The sequence below is a fragment of the Gavia stellata genome, chromosome 3 (genome assembly GCF_030936135.1).
Source record: "Gavia stellata isolate bGavSte3 chromosome 3, bGavSte3.hap2, whole genome shotgun sequence".
Classification (NCBI taxonomy): Eukaryota; Metazoa; Chordata; class Aves; order Gaviiformes; family Gaviidae; genus Gavia; species Gavia stellata.
Window position 1 is genome coordinate 27161665 of NC_082596.1, and position 16316 is coordinate 27177980.

The following is a 16316-nucleotide window of genomic DNA, read 5'->3' on the forward strand; positions in this document are numbered from 1 at the left end:
GTAGATGCTCTCCTCCAGGCTTGCTACTTGTGACAGTTTTGAGGGTGTCATTTTGGTTCTTTAGAAATACGGCTTCTATTAAAAAGAAACAAAGGTAAGGGAAAGCCTTAAAAATATGAAATAGGTGCACCCTGATGCAGCTGATGTCAGTAATGATGATGCTGAGGGATACGGCCTGCCAGCTCATCAGCGGATGTTGCATTCAGACGCTAATGATTTAAGTGCCTGCTTTATTAGAAACTTCAGTGGTTATATGAAAATGGAAGAAAGACGTGAGAAAATAGCGTGTGATCTGTTGCAGCACTTCACTCTTGAGCTCTTGCCTATACCAGTGTTTCTGTTCGTGATTTCCTTTACAATCAACCTTTTTTCTTTTTGTTTTTAATAGAAATAGAAAGTCTGATGTCTGACCAAGGCAGCTCTGGCAGCCTCTGTGTTTGCCTGTGCTTTAATTTGGTGTGCACCAGCGGGTGTCCAATACTCACTTCTTAATGCTTATATATGTATTGTTTCATCCACTGTCATCCTCAGAGCTAAAAACTGCTTGGTTCTCAGCTCAAGTTTTATATCTGTGCAGGAGACCAGAAGCGTGAACTGTGACTGCAGCTGGTACAGACCCATGTGATGATACAGTTTTGGTCTGGTTAGTTTCCAGTTCCAGCTTCCAGCACCAGTTGCAGCCTCCCAGTATGAGGGGAAAGGGGGTTGCTCTGTGCCTGAACTCAGTTCAGTCTCTTCCTCCCAAGTTGAGGTCTTGTTGCATCAAAAGAATATGCCCGATTAATTTTCCCAGAAGCTGTGCAGTCTGAGTGGTTTCTCATCTAGGTGCTAAGGGCATTCTAAGGCAGCAGAAAATGGCTGTCGGATAATGTTGTGCAGAATACAACATTGTTTTTTTAACTGTTTGTTTGTTTTCTCCTTCCATTATTAGATATGACTTGTAGGTTGTCAACATCTCTCTTGTACAGTGTGTGGGTAACAGCATGAGTGCGACAAGGATGTCTATGAATAATTTTACACCTAATTGTGTTGTGATGCATGCGGACTGTGTTTTTGATATTTGTGGTTTCTGTGTTGTGAGGTTTTAACTGAAGGGAATTTCATCTTCCCAGGACAGAAAGGTGACTGCTCTGTCCCCCAGACTAAGGACTCACCCTGCAACCCCTGAGGGCAATGTTGTCCCTTATGATTTCTTCCTCTTTTCTATAATCTAAAATCAAATATTTTAAGGAAAGAATAGTTTTATTTTGATTTTCTGCATGGGAGTACCACACGCATAATTAGCTGTGCACATATTAGAATTGTTCAATGCTGGTCTGTCCCTAAAAAACAGTCCAGCAGATTGACTCTTGGGAAGAATAACAAAAGAGAAACCGGATACTCTGAGTTAAAAACACTTCTAAATCAAGCTATTATGGTTGCTCTCATAAGCATCTTTATTCATCACCACTTACCTGGATTTGTTGAGTTTATTGGAAATTAGTAGTTGTTGAGTAATGGTGAAAAGGTGTCTTTCTGCTTTTACAATACGACCAGTATATCCCCATCCCCTCATCATGCTGCAATGCCATTGTCACTTCTATCATAAAAGAATTATGTAACTCTGTATATGAAAAATGCATTCTAGAACTACTCTGAATTAGTTCTTAATGTACTGTGACCTTGAATTGCCCCAGGATATTAATGCTAAATGATTACTTCTGAATGCTTTTTGAATAGCTGCACAGAGCAATTAAATGCACCGTACATCACACATGACATAGTTAAATGCCTTTTCTGGTCAAGGAACCTAAACAGTTTTTTCAAATGACGGTAATTCCATATTACTAAAGATGAAAAAAAAAGAAGTCACTTGTTAGTATTAAGATAAGCATAACCTGGAAGAAGTTATAACTTTTGCCTGAGACGGAACAAAATAGAAAGATTTTCTTTACGGTGATCTACAAGGAAGATCACTACAAAACCAATGCCCCATCACACTGCATTTTCTCTCCATACAAAGGGAGGAATAGCAATAAATCCCTCACTTTCTGACAAGTTGCCAATTTTTTTCCTGTAAAATAAAAGAATAAAGAATACGGCTCGTAAAATGGATATAAAACGTGGACACTGCTATAAGGTACGTTATATTGCACACCAGTTGATTTTAGAATGTGGAATGACATAAATCTGATCTCTGCAAAACCTTCTTAAAAAATTAGTGGAGCTCAGAAGTGTTCACAGGGACCAAGATTACTCTGGTAATAAGAAGAAAAAAAGCCTTTTGCTTGGGTTACGGATTCAAATCTGACGTGGTTTGATTTCCTTAAAATGTTGTGACTACTTGAAAGTATGTGCTATTTCAGATGCAGTGGCAATTTTGGCCCCAGCTACAGCAGACATACCACCTCTTTTAATATTCAGTGGGTATAGATGTTGAGCTTGACTGTTTTGTTGTGTTCCCAATAAAAATCAGCACAATTGCTTATATTACACATCAGACACTGGTGACAAATGCCTGATAGACTCAGCTTTCAGCCTGCCCCCAGCCCATTGCTGCAGACCATTTCCTCACCTCCAGCCTGGCTCCTGGCAGCGACTCCCACCCCGCGTTGAAGCTACAGCATCCCTGTCCCTGTCACCCTTCCCAGCACCCTCCAGGCTCTGCTGAGTTTGAGACATCACCACGTGTCAGGCGAACTGTCTGAACCACAAAAATGTTAATGGCAAATACATATTGACCTTGAAAATAAGTCCTGAGTAATTCCAAGGAACTGAGCAAGGTCCTGGAAAAAGAAAGGATATAAAGCATGTGTAGGGTATGATTCATACGACATTTCCATTTTGCTGGTGTTCTTGCTCAGGTTTTGGAGTGGGGTGAATTGTGTGCGGTGATGTCCACTGGATGAAAAGGGTGAAGCAAGCAGGGCTGTGAAGCCCTGGTAATGTGGGTGGGTTTTGGAGCGTGGCTTTGCTAGCTCTGTGCTGCAGAGCCCCAGGGCATCGCTGTGGGAAGGTGGGCAGTGGGCAGGCAGAAAAGATGATTGCTAGAGGCAGTAGTTAATCACAGAAGTCCTGCAGCAGGAGACAAACCCAGAAAGAATATGTCAAATAAAGAATCCATTTCTCTCCATGTGTGCTTTAACTTCCACACACTGGGAAGAAACAACCCAACAACTTCCAGAAGCACACGCTGGGGGAGAGTAGGGAGTGAGAGCCACCATTCTTAGGGGAATTGACTATTCAGCTCTAAGATAGTTTCCACTGCGTGTTTTCAGTGTGAAGAAGCACACTGTTGTACGACTGGATTAGAGTGTGAAGACAAGCTGTATATGCTTTACAAAAGGAGCAAAAAGATTTTATGATGAAACAGATTTGATGCTCCAGCTACTAAAATCAGCTGCTATGCAATGAAATCTGCTTTATGGCTGCCCCATGTCAGCCAGTGAAGATGTCGGTGTAAACACCTTGAAATGTTAGAGCATGAGTTAGACTAGCCCAAGGCAAGCAGAACATGCATGACTGGCACTTGCATGGCAGGTAATCCAAGCTGACACTGACCTTGCCAACATTACATGACAATATTTTTACTAGGGTAAACTGACCTTGAATTTCCCAGCAATATTAGGTTCCAGCAGGCTTCTCTGCAGCGTGAAGACAGCATGGCCCTGTTCTGTTTATTGTAGAGTTTGGAAACATTTGATATGGTCAGTGCAATTACGTCTACCTGTCCCGTCCCTGGTCTTTGATTGGCCCTTGGCCTCAGAGATCATATCACAATCTCAAATGATATAGATCACCTATCACCTCATGGTCTTCATGGTATCTGTTAGATTGTGACCTGTCTTTGCATGTATATGTGTATAAGAAAGTGACCTGGGGAACATTTCTTGCTCACTGGCCTGGGGAAGGGTCAGTGACCATCATAGGCTATATATGCAAAATACTTGGTGAGTAAATTTTCCAAAATCAGGGAGGAGGAGGCAGGACTGATGCCCTTCAGCTTTCTCCATTTCACTAGAAGAGGCTAAGCCATGCCATTCAACTGGCACAGTCTGTGTGCTCCTGTCTGCTATAGCCTCCTTAAGAACTAACCTCCTTTGTAGGGACTCCTGTGGGACAGGTTTTCCCTCAACTTCATTTGCTGTGACCAAGATTTACTAAAACAGGGACATATTTTATGGCTTTGTCTTAGCTTCTCCACACCCCAGTTTGATGTTAAACCTTTGCTTTGTTAATCTGAAAAAAACTCCAACCAAAACCCAACACCAAGAATTTTTTAACATTACTTAATTGATGAAGATGTCAATGATGAAGTCGTAATTTCTTTATTGGTTGCTTCTTTGGAAAAGGTAAAGCTTCATAAAATGTGATTCTATAAATTAAGCATGGGGAAAAGAGTAAACAAAAGGTAGAAATTACTAGAAGCTGGTTTTACGGGACAGAGTCAGATTGTAGATTACCTTTGTCAGCCTTAAACAGGAGTAATAGCTTTCAAGGTGGCAGGTCTCTCTTATCTGAGGGATCTTAGAAGTCTCTGGTGTGATGAACTCCAGATAGTGTGGAAAGGGATGGTGCTCTTTGCCTCTTTTTAAAGAAATGAGTAAATTAATCAGCCTTTTTCTTCTCACATTTGTATTCACTCTATGCATTCTTCCATGAAGGCTGTGTGGTCTAAAGGATGGAGACCACAACAGAAATCTGCATGGCCAACTGGGAATCTCCTCCCTGTTGTTTACCTGGCAGAACTGACAAAATCAGTCTTCTCATCTTTCTTCATTACTTTCTCTCTCTATCCCATAACTGTGTGTAGAATAATTAGTTAATGGGACAAATTCTGTTTTCATTTACACTAATGTCATTATGCGTGATACCTGATGAGATCAATGAAATCAAATAAACCTGAAGAAACTGCTGAGGCCAGAATCACAGCCAGTATTTGAAAACTGATAAATACAACCTTTCAGTCAGGATCTAGGGTCTTGTGGTTCTTTGTATTCCCTATGCACTCCTAGCAACCTCATTTTTTTTCTCCGGGTATGTGCAGCACTGCTCAATGTCATTATCTCAGTTTGTCATTGCTCAATGACATTATCACATTTTTCAATGTCATTATCCCAGAAATGCAGCCACTTCAAAGAATGGATGGGCAGTTATGATGTTTAACGGTACCACAACACTAACATCGCCCAGAACAAAATGAAATTGTTCTTTCTGTTATTCTGCAACTACAGGGTAATTTTGAAATGGAGGGATAGGAAACAGTTCTGCAGCTATGGATTGAAGCTCTCTAAGCTGAGGAAAGGGACGAATGGTTTCACCTGTAGGAACTCTACTGAAGTAGGTTTGCCCAGTTATTTCAAATTTAATTTTGATATCTTTCCTATTTTTTATGTAGATGACTTTAATATAACCTTTAATTAAAATTAAATCTAGCTTTCTTCTGTTTTAAAGTTAACATAATTCGAATAAATCCCCCATTTACTCATTTTTTCTCTGACACCGTGTATTTTTCTGCAACTATTTTCAGTCTCAAGCATATTTTTAACGCTGGTATTGGCTTCACTTCTTCATATCACTTTTATCTCTTAAAATATTACTTTATTATTATTATTATTATTACAGTAATGTGGTGACCAGAACTGAACACAGTCTCCAAACTCCCTGCCAGAACCTTATATAATAGAAGAACAATGGATGAATCTTGTTAATTTTAAATGCAAAATTATAAATCAATTACAGTGATGGCAAAAGCCCTTCGTGACATGCCACAATTTACTTTCAAAGACATTTAAACCTATTTCACATGCTGAACAATCTGTAATAAATTATGATTTTTTTTCCTCCTGAAATGAAGCTATAATTATGACAGTTGAATTCTTGTTCTGAGAAATAAGGTGGCATTTAATTCCTTGAGAACAAATGACACTCACAAAAGAACAGTTAATTATTCTCAGCTGCAAAAAAAAAAGGGGGGGATAGGGAGAGAAAAAAATATGAAAGAGAATGTGGTAGCACTTTATGTGAAGTGTCTATTAATGAATCCTTAACGAAAGCTGTACTGCAATTGAACTTTGCTTGGTGTCCATGTGATTGAGTGACAATCTTTAAGTCCAACCCTTCCCATAAAATCAAAACCACATTCAGAGTAGGAGTACAATGACGGGATGTATCCTCAAGAAATACTACATCTCTGTTGCCAAATCTTCCATATGCAAAGAACAAAATGCAGAAAAACTCTGATGCCAATCAGATGGGCAAAACAAATGCCTAAATCAGCTCTGCAGTTTCAGGTTGCGTAGCAATGGTACCATGGTACGATTAGTCCTAATACTTCTTGATTTCCATGCTTACTGTTACGATAAGATGAATCATTTTGACTTCTGCTAGTATTAATAGGGTAGTAAAGAGGAATGCTAACCAGTCAGCTGCCCCACACTACAAATACGTGACCACGTGCTTAACTTCTTGCATGCATGACTCCTACTGTGCTCAGTGGGACCACACAAGGGTTACAGAATAAGGGACTTCCCGGATCCAGAGTTTCTTCTCTGAAAGTACTGATCATCCCAGTTTCCTGCTGTAGCTTTGCAGCAACCAGTGCGCAGCTGAATGTATTAGCGTAGGTTGTGCTGCACCTCACATTTTCAGTTCTTGCTTGTTGGTGAAGAGTTGCCAGTCTTGCTAATCTGCCTTCCTTCCTCAGGAAAAGAGACGTTTCAGAAGGGCCATACTAACTGGAATAACCTCATCCTTCTTTGTTCAATTATGATTTGTGAATTAGCTAATTCGGAGGCTCTCTGAAATGTAGTCGGAACAACACAGTTGCATGTAAAACAAGGCCTAATGCACTGAGTTACATTAATGTTAAATCAAAGATGATTGGATTAATTGCTGTTTCATTTTATCTTCCATGCACGTGTGGTGCTGGCAGAATTTCAGAGCTTTTAGAAAAATTAATTGAGAACTATGGGAAAATAATACAGGCAAAAAGACTTTTGCATTGGGTCTTTCTGCTAGTTGTTAAGGGGTATAAAGTCTGAAATTGGGAGGTTGTAATGTATTTCTTAATATTTATATTTTTTATATTGCTCATAAAATGTAGGAAAATGAATTGATCATACAGTATGTGAGTTACTGGATATTATAACCGCCAATTATACCACAGGGAGAAAGTACACTTTCCATACGTCTTCCACCACAACAAAGCATATGAGAAAAAATGGTTAATTTCTAATGTGGAAAAGGGAGATACTTGTAAGATGTAAAAGTACACACTTTAAAATAGTGTTCACATATTTTTCATTTTGTCACCTTTATATTCAAATCTGGTTAACTCCCTTGATAGAATGACATAATAGAACAGTGTTAGACCCATGTGGAAACTCACGCTATTGGGTAATTTATTTTATTTGTCCACTCAGCTCTGATAGCAAACAGAAGATTTATTAATGCAATGTAAAATATTTGCTGGCAGGTAAAAGTAATTCTGTTAATGAACATGATTAGAACAGCAGCTGGAATACAGAAAATGCAAGGTTTGCAAGATCCGTGGAATTAATAGACCTTAAAATACTCAGGAAATCAATTAAAGTACATCTTCAAGATTATAAAAATGACTGTGCATGTGTTTAACTTGAAAACGGACACTAAAAGAATAAAATCCATGCTTCCTCAGCAAGAACATTTCAAAGTGCCTTTTCCTGACCAGCAGCAGAGCTTGCCAAAAGATTTGGGGAGCAGATATTTTTCCATAGTTTTTAACTGGGGAAGGTACACTGCCAGCGAGAGCTTGAGGTAGTTGGAAGTCTGCACTTCTCTCTTGTCCTCCCTTAGGGCATACTCACACTGACTATGTATTTTATGTATTTATAAAGTTATTTATATCCCAGCCTGTAGGATAAACGCCCATTAAAGTTGCTTTACTGCTACTGCAGCTGGACTTGTTGGTATGGACTGGCTGCTCCTGGGAGAGGTAGGCTGTGTGCCAAGGATGGTGGCATGGACACAGGGTGATGTCCCCACTGTCCTGGGCCCCGTTCCACCTCCCCCAGGTGAGGTGAGCAGGGCAGATCAGTGATGGGGCCAAATTCATGCAGAGCATGAGCTGTGTCCCTATTTGGCTGCTGGTGATACCATTGCCCTGTCAGTGAGCTGTTGGGGCAATGCCCACGCCTGGGGAACACCAGCCTTCCTGATGGCACCAACAGGCAGGCAAGCCTTGGCACCAGCGACTGGTCCAGAGAAGGTAGGAGCTGGAAGAAACACCAGATTATATCGATGCTTTGCAGAGCCGATTTCCACGTCAGATTTGGAGTGTGGGGACCGGCTCTTTGGTGAGCGAGCTTCAGGGTGCATGGGGACATGGTGAGTGCATGTCCTCCCCTGGTTGTGCAGCTTAACCCGCTGTCTCAGGCACAGTCCGGTGACCAGCTAAGCGTGCCACTGCTGTGCCATTCAGCCAAATGAAGTTGTGCTTTGAGAGGACCACTCGGTTTCCCTCTGCTTTCCTGAGGCTGGCTACCTCACAACTGTAGGAAACATTTTCCCAGACAATCAAATGCGGTGGTTTTTTTAACTAAATGTAATAGCAGATACTTTTTACTCTGTGGATTTTTAATGCCACTTTCTCTTCTTAGACTATATATTAGTGTAGAGCTCTATACCTGTGAAATAGAAAACTGGTCTGTGCTGTTCTTTCTCATGTAGTCAGTACAGACAAGTTACGGATGTGATCATGCTTTCATTTCCAGTTGTTAAGCCTTTTAGACTTTCTTGGCTCCTGCAGGAGTGAACTTAGGGCTGTGGAAAAGTGAGGGTGCAAGGCGATATCCTCTGCTTGGTGACATGGTCTAGCATGAACAGCAACATGCATCCCTGGGCCAATCTATTCGTTTATACAAAGTTACCATCTTTTGGGGAAAAAAACTATGAAACAAATAATATGCATTCCACTTTTCAGTCACCTGTGGACCTTGAAACATAATCACCTTCCCTTGAGACACGCTGCAGATTTTGGGGTTTGATTTACCTGAATATATCACTGGGGTTTGATCTAAAACTGGCAAATGTGGTATGGGTTTAGGATATCTCTCTTCTATGACAATATCAGATGCAGACTTGTTTTATTCACTAGAATTTGGGTCTGTGTTACTGATGAACGTATTTGATACAGTAATACAGGTAACGTAATTGAGGGCTGATGATTACAGAGGAATAAAGAAGTGAAAAAACCTGGGATGAATCTCACCGTAAGAGATATGGTGTATTTATATCAACACAGACACTTCAATAAATAAGAACCACTCTGCTGCTTCATAATCCAGACCATGCCAAACCGATACAAAGCACAATATGCAGTGAGAATTTTGGGACAGTTACATTGCATGTGAGCAGGTAGTGGTGTTTAAGTGGAAAGTGAGTTTATGAAGTTGATTTATGGCTTTCCTCTCTTTAAAGAACAATACACTTTCATATACTTCCAGAAGAGATGAGAATTCAGGGATCTTGTCCAGGTCATGAAAAATTAGTGCATGTCTGGTTGGGAAGGCCTCTTTTTCAGAATTTCCCGAGAAAAGCAATGAGAGAAAGGCTATAAGTACAAGGAAAGCATTGTATAAATCACTGTTGTCGCGACTACCAGAGGAACACAAAAAGCTGCAGGTAATTTTTAGCACATTTATCATTCAAGAAATTGAATTTGAGCCTGAAAGAGATGCCTTCTTATATAATGCATTCATTAATACCTGGTTATTGTATAAGACAATACAATATCTACTTTATGCCAATAGCAAGAGTTAGGATTGTCTGGAGTGTAACAGGATCTGAAAGATGTAATGCCATCAAGTAGTTTGCTTAAGAGAACTGAAGGTCTAGTACTCCAGGTGCCAAAAATGCAGTGTTCAAACATAATTTACTCTTCCAGGGAAATCTGTTTCAAATCAGCATCCTGGTCCTATTCTGTAAGAGACCCCAATTAAAGGAGACTGATACTTTTTTCTGTTTGGAAAAAAATAACCCAAGTAATTTTATCCTTTTAATGTTTTTTACATACAATGAATTCCTTATTTATACAAACATGATGAAAAGGAGTTAAAGGGAGACAGAGTGAGCACCGCCTAATGAGTGTCACAATATATCGTGTTCTTCCCATGCAAGTGAATGAGGGAGGTGAGATATACAAAAGGCCCAAAAGTCCTCGAATTCCTCTGAAGGAAGATTTTCCAAGAGAATTCTTTCCATCTATACTTCCTCTCCCAAAGAAGATGCACGGGGGCAGAGCTGTAGTCAAACCATGAATAAAGTCCCTGATTCAATAGGGAAGGAAGCCCTGGTGAGCACAGTATGAACCTCAGCGGACCAGGGTAAAAGCCCAAGCTACCTCCTTCCAGCACATACTGCAGGGGATCTCCTCTTTGCCCTTGAACTTTCCCTAAGGTGGGAAGTCTTTAAGAATATGAGCTGAGAAATGTTGCTGTCCATATGCATCATCATTCAGTCTTAGAATCATATAATCATAGAAACACAGAGTAATTTGGGTAGGAAGGGACCTCTGGAGGTCATCTAGCCCAACTTCTCTCAGAGCAAACTAATCAGGTCAGGTTGCTCAGGGCTGCGTCCTCTCCAGTCTTGAGCACCTTAAAAGATGGAGGCCTCTCTGGGCAGCCTGGTCCAGTGTTTGACCACCATTATGGTAAAAAAAAAAATCTCCTAATATTGAATCAGAATTTCCCATGTGTCCTTTGCTGCTCACCACACACCTCTGAGAAGAGTCTGGCTCCCATCTTTTCTGTACCGTCCAATACAGACAGCAGTAAGGTGTCCCCTGAGCCCTCTCCTCTTCAAATACCACTCTTATCAGAAACCCTACCTCTTGGGAAGTGTGTGAAAACATTTTTCTAGGAATGAAAGTGGGATTTCTGTCTGCTGCCCATAGTCGGTCCTCAGAATCTATTCCACACTGCTGTGAAAGAACTTTAAAATCTTGTATACAGCTATAGGCTACCTTTTTAAGCTGGTTTAAAAACGTTCTCTGCTACTGCCTGTTCAATCCAGGTTGATTTCTAAATGTTTCTGATCAATATAAGCCATGAGTATAGCATATACATTACTGATTTTTCAGGTTGGGGTAGAAACAGAAAATATGAGGAAGAGTAATAATTTTGGGTTGAACATAATATTATTTAACTGAAAAAACCCTTGCTCATTTCCTTAATCAGGGGAAGTATTAAAAAAGCTGAAATGATAGAAGAAGAAAAGAAGCAGTGATTGGTCTCATGTAGCCCTGGCATAGTGCTGTTGAAATTTTCATTGAGAAGATGGCATCCTGGAATACTTCAATATTTTCCAACTTTTTAAAGCAAAACTACAACTATATTTGTCACAAATACATAACATGTTTTGTCTGACCCTACCTTGCATTTTTCAGTCAATAAATCATTTGCCTAGATGATTTCAGCTGGCTCCATTCACAACCTTTGGGGAAGACCCAGCTCATGTGCCAACATCAGCGCATGGCTGCATGGCTCTTGGTCTTCAGAGGAATCACACAGGAACTGTCTTTGGAGCCTTTTTTGCCCTTGGAATGTCTGCTTTTGAGTTCCATGCCAAGAAGGCACCTCAGAGTTTCTAGAAAAGTAGAAATACTGAAAGAAGGAGTGACTTAGAGTAGAGGTACAACAGTAGCGAATATTTGTAAACAATTCTGACAGCATTCTTGGCATCTGGCTGGCAATTTCACATAATCAGGTTTCTCCTTTAGTTCCTGTTATGTTAATTTGTTGGTTTGCAGATCTGAAAAATTGCAGTTCACACTCTGTTCAGCTTCCAGGTTCAGGCTTATTGTTTTAAAAACTGCACTGTGCAATATGGAAAACTACGCTTTTTAATGCAGGTTTTAACAATTGCAGTTAAATTATTTGGGGTGGAGGAAAAGACATATCCAAGGATAACACCTGTTTTGATGCAATTAAAGCCCTACAGCAGTATATGGATAAAATACTTCTAGAAAACTTTGCTCTGTAGAGTTTAAAATGATTACAGGACCAAAGGGGTTGTCAGTAGTTAGTCCCCAGAAAATAGATTAGTAATGATGGAAGCAGATTGATTTGAACTAACTATTGTCCAGGTGCAATGGAAGGTGTATGACGGTGGCATTTAAAGACATAGAAGAGTAACTGGAGAGACAGGTGCTGCTTATGCTGAAACTCACCTGTTGTGGTGTACGCAAACTGAGGTAAAACTGCTGGTGCAGTGCAGTGGCTATAAAACAGGATCAATTACGTTATTTTATTTTAAAAAATGATAAAAAGTGTCATTGGTTCCTCTGTCCTTGCCTGCACCAGTGTCCCTTAGCAACTGTCTTTGTGAAAGTCATAAATTCAGAATAAATCAAATACAGCACAACTCTCCCCAAAGCAAAGTAAGACTCCCATTTATTTCTTTGCCAAGTGCTCTCCTGTAGCAAACAAGTGCAGTTCTTAAATCTTTACAACCCAGCCTGATGTTTTCCTACAGAGAACATGTGGGGAAAACATAGGTCCTTGCTTACACTGAGACTTTTTTCCATTGCCCACTGAGCTGGCTTGGCATTCACTCTGAATCTGGCTTAAAGCATAGTAGAGAGTTGCCCAGGCTTAGGCTACTGCATATCCTCTTTCTTTACTCTCCCCACACTCCAGGTATGTTGTGTTGTCTCTGTTTGCTTCCAAGCTTCAGTCTAGGTGGACAGGGAAGAGCTTGAAGCACCATTTTGAGAGGAGATCTGAAACAAAGGCGGGGGGGGGAAGAGGAATCTGGAGTGGGAACCGGAGTATGGGGGAAAGGGAGGCACTGACAGTTCTCCAGGATGGGAGAGGATTTGTTGCAGCCAGGAGAGCTGCCCCCACTGAGGCTGCAGGGACTGGGGTACCTGAGCTCTGGATTGGGAGCATCCTCACGGGGGTCCTCACCCTCTCCCCCGACTCCACCCAGGTGCAGGCACTGCAGGATGCACTCCTGGAGCCCACAGCTTTGCTGTACGGCTCCTTGGACCTGCCTACTTCTGGCCTTCCCAAGGCATTTCTTTGTGCAGTGCAGCCCCTTTTTCCCCGAAACTTTGAGAAATCTATGCAAAAATAGTGGTGCAGTTTCTGCACTCCCTTGAGCCATATCTGTAGCCAGGTACGCCTCTTTCTACTCCCTGTTTATTTCCATAGAGAACCATGTTAGAATTTGCTTACTGATTTAACCTTGAAAATTAGTTCAAGAGCTTTACAAAACCACAAATACCACTATGTTCTCCAGCCCTCAATACTGTAATGAATTATTGTAATAAATGTTAAGTTTTTGGTAATATAATATCAACAGAGTATCCTAAGAAACAACAGCAACCAACTAATTTAAAAAAAAGAAAAAAAATCCCTGTGAAAAGCCTCACCAAAACCTTGCTTGGACGTAATTTGCTCCAACCATACACGGAAAGTGTCTAATCTTTGTATTGAACCCAACCACTGCAAACAGTCTGTTGTATAAATTGACAGTGCAGAAGAGAGTGGGAGAAGCATGCACTGAGAGCTACCTGCTCCTCAATTTAATTTTGGGTCATTTCATGATTTGCTTTCTCTGACCCCATCTGTTCACTTGGCTTTGTTGTACTCCAGTTACCTTAGCAGTGGGTAAAGGCAAGATTAAGATATTGTCTCTCCAATTATAAATATCCTGGGTAGAAAAACACGTAATGACTCTGCTGTTAGGTGGGGTGGAGGGGTCACTGACTAGATTAAGACAGAGTGAGCTAAATTAATCTGTGATAATACTGGATTGGTTTTGCTGGAGTTAGGGCAGGGATTGTTTTGCCCCGGTATGTGTTGTTTCCTCCCACCTTTAATGAACTAGAGGGATATGATGACATTGGAGATAACAGCAGCAGAAGTGGGCTGGATGGAAGAAATGTATTAACACACAAAAATCTCATATTTCTCCAAAGAAGTGGGCTGTAAACAAATCCTGGGAATTGTCAAGTGCCTCTTAATTTGGTTCTTCATGTAATTTAGGGTTAATTGGTTTATTTGTGATTATTTAACTGATAAAAACACAGTAAATATATGACCTGGTTGGAGTTCTGAACAGGAATTAAAAGCAACTTATTTTCTAGCCAGTTTATGTAGGGCTTTAAAATAATGACAGAAAAAATAAAGTTTGGGTTTAAAGAGATGTCAGTTATGAGACACGTTTGCAGGACTCCCATGAACTAAAGAGAACAGTGTTGCCCAGCGCCACCAACAAATTTGCCTCCAAGGATTTCAAGAATGATTTTTTTAAAAGGAGAAATATTACTAATATGTTTACCTTGCTCATTCTGTTAAAATGAACTGTTTCTAGTTATTTTCTTATTCCCAATGATTTTTATTCTATTTGCAAATCTAACATATGGACATAATGTTAAGTACCTAAACCACTTACTGCCCTGGCGCATTTATGATTTTGCTTGGTCCTACTTGCAGGTTGTCTGAGGGACTGATGGTTTGTGTTTCTACTCCTTGCTTGGGTGATTCCCACCTCACAGCGTTCAGGGTATCCACAAGAATGAAAAGTTTGAGTAGTTGCACAAATATGCACAAACATCTGTGCAAAATGCATGTGTTGAGTTTCCTGCTTTTCTTTCCCTTGCGGGAATATTCCAGTGCCAAGAGGAACACAAATGCTGACAAAAAAGGAGAGCTCAGATATTTATCAGAGTGCTGCTGGGGTTCACACTGCTTTGCTCACCTTGGTCACCTCAGTGTTCCTGTTAGCAGCACGGTTTAAACACTGATTTATTCCCTAATATGACAGTTTCCAACAGTTCTAATTGCTTAAGATATGCAGACTTATTACACCTGTGACCCACTTGAGCACCCTTTGAAGTAGGTTAGTCCCATGTGGGTAGCTATGAAAAAAGTAAATCCCAAGCTGGGTCTGGGGAAGGTGTTTTGCCCCCATGTCATGGCCAATGGTCTCAGTGTCATATCTAGAATTCACTGCTGTGACTCTTGACAGTTTTAATTTAACTCATAGGTGATAATGAGGCTGGTTCAAGCCCATGGATGAGGTCTTTCCATGGCTGTGCTGCCTCTTTTAGGCAGGTGGTAAAAAAATGCATTTTGTAGTATGACTGATGTCTGTTCGGTTGCTATATTTAAAGTCTAATAGACTTTTAGAAATACTGTCTTAGCCAGCAGGATTTAACTTCATTAGTTTTGAAACAGGAGAGAAATGTTAGCCACTGTGCAGTCTTTGATTATACTCTGGGGAATTTCCTAGGGTTAAATTAACCGCAGGGGAACTCTACTCTTGTTCTTTGAATGCCAGGGAAACATATTGAGAAATACAGGGAAAAAATAATTATAAAATTGAAATGTAAAAACTATAGAGTTCATCTTACGTATAATCCCTAGTGCACAGTAAGTTCTGTATACTTGCACCATTTAATGTTAATTATACCATTTATTTTATATTTTGGTTTTGCTTTATAAAAAAAGTCACACCACCGGCAATGGGTTTTGACCATAAAGGGAATTTCAGAAAACTACCATTTCACCAGACTTGGTTTAAATTCAGGAGGGAGATAATTTAGCCACTAAACGTCCTGCTTTATCCCCAGAATCATTGGGGAATTACTCTCCAGAATCGCTTTCATCCCCCAGCTGCTGACAATTTAGCAGTGCTGCTTGCCTTTAATTAATCTCTTTGAATCTACATGTAGAAGGTCAGTGGCAATGACTACGGCAGAATGAATGGAAATTTTTGTCCAAAAAATGCATTTTGGAAGATGAGGTGTCATTGGAATCAAAAGCCTTTTTTGACAGTTTTTTATGTTATACTTGGAAAATATGAAATGAAAGATTGTTTCTAATTTCATATATCAACAAAGAGTTCAGTAATTTAGTTTCTAAAACGTGAAAATTAACCAGTTTTGGTTCTCTTTTCATCTACCGATTTTCTTTTTATGTCCTCATCCCACTCATTTCAAATGGAAAATGAAGGGTGAAGGGCAGAAGTATGGAGTTAACTCATGTAAAAGTGAAGAAATCTCCTTTCCTTCCTCACAGAAGAGTTATAAAAAATGTAAGAAAGCCCATGAATTTATGTTTTATTCCATTCAGCACTCTTAAAAATGTTCCCCTCTCTTTGTACTGAAAAACAAGTTGAGGAAAATATGGAAATCCATACTTTTAAAATTAGTATTTTTGCATTGCCAAAACCCAATCTAATCCTCAAGTCAACATTAACTTTTTAAACAATGCAAAAGAAACACAATTTCATTTTTCAAAAAAATTGTCAAAATAAAATAGAACTAGTAACAGTTTTCTTTTTTT